Genomic DNA, 1836 nt, shown 5'->3' with positions numbered 1-1836 from the left:
AGGCTTCTGATTAGCAGTCAAGTGCCTTTGGCACTATGCTACCAGAGCTCCTAAAGTGTTATGAGTACTACAGAAAAGGAAGTATAGGGATGGTGATAGTTAAGGTTGTGTGTCAACTTTGCTGGACCTGGATTCTCTGGTTTGACAGTTATGATGTAGTCATCCCTCAGTTTATGATCTGATATAATACAGTCACCTCCATGATGAGATCTGCTATGAACAGCCAATCAGTTGAAAGTTCCTGAGGGCTGTGGCCTTCATCAAATATATAGAGACATTCTGGCAAAGCTCTGTAGCTTTTTGCTTGCTCAGGATCCTAAATCTGGCTCTTATCATCTGACCTCCAGTTCTTGGGACTTGAGCTAGCAGGCTGCCATATGACCTATTGGTCTTGGATTTGTCAACTCTTGCAGCTAAGTGAGCCAGGAGAAGCCTCCAGCCTGACATCTGACTTGGGACTTGCCAGCCTCTACAACTATGTGGGCCATTTCCTCTAGATAAATCTCTTTCTATATATACACATAGGGAGGAGCTCTGGTGCCTTAGTACCTAAGCATTTGACTGCCAACCAGAAGGCAGCGGTTCAAACCCACCAGCCACTCCTCGGAAGGAAGAGTGGGCAATCTACTTCTGTGGAGATATTGCCTTGGAAACCCAAGGAGGGGTCACTATGAGTCAAGATCAACTCGATGGCAGTGAGTTTGGTTTTTATATACACATACAAGCATCACTGGTAGCATAGTGCCTAAGACACTTGACTGCTAACACTTCTCAGAAGGAAGGTCGGGCAATCTACTTTTGTAGTGATACCGCCTTGGAAACCCAAGGAAGGGTCACTATGAGTTGGGTCCGACTCAATGGCACATAACAACAACATAATCATCACTGGTTTTGCTTCTCTAGAGAACTCAGCCTAAAGCATTTGGTACCAACAGTGGTTCTAGAGAAATAAGAGTTATGAGGATGAATTTTCAAAATTGGTTCTCAAGTTTGGCTATTCTCAAGATACGGATGACTTGGCTTCCAGCAGTAAAGAGGGCACTGCTAATCCATGGCATGAGGTGGCAATATAAATAAGCCAATAAGGCAACATAATATCACCACCAATAGATCAAATATTTGTGATAAACAAGACTCTAAGTAATTGCATATTGTATACTTTTCTACAATTTTGTCAGAACAAGAAATATAAGGCAGTGGGACAAAGTGGTGAAAGAAAGAGATGAACTCAGGGCCTCAGAGTCAAGCCTAAGTGCCACATAAAAGACTTGAAACTTGCCACTTGTACCCTGAAAGAAAGCCTTATTTCTTGTAGTAACAGAGCTGATGTCACTGAAATAAAAACCCTGAATCTTATTCTAAGAGTGGTTAAATTACAACTCAATTGACATGTTGAATGGTGTCTGAAGTTAAAAGTGAGGACATTGATTGGAAAGAAATAGGATCCTGAAACTTGGGATAGAGACATATGGGCAAAAAATCAGGAAAATTGGGATATTGGGCCCTAAATCCCATTGAATTACTCCTGTCAACAGCCCCACCCCTCCCATCTGAAAAGATTACCTCATCTTTGTCTGCTAAGCCATTATCAGTAAAATCATCATCCTTTCACCCTTATTTGATGAGATTAACCTAGCTGTGCCTGCTGAGATGGCACTTGGGCCATTGTCTGGGACATCTCTGGAGGTAGATGCTTTAGAAGACATTGCTGAAGGTTCTCAGGAAGCACCCTAACCACCCATTTTTGCTTCTAGAACTATTACTAGACTTACGTCCCAGTAAGCCCCAAAAGGAAGTACAAAGTGTAATTCAGGAAAAGTATGCTACACTACAAAA

The sequence above is a fragment of the Orycteropus afer genome, unplaced genomic scaffold (assembly GCF_000298275.1).
Source record: "Orycteropus afer afer isolate SDZICR_OR568_19922 unplaced genomic scaffold, OryAfe1.0 scaffold00392, whole genome shotgun sequence".
NCBI lineage: Eukaryota > Metazoa > Chordata > Mammalia > Tubulidentata > Orycteropodidae > Orycteropus > Orycteropus afer.
Note: the sequence above shows the minus strand (reverse complement) of the source record.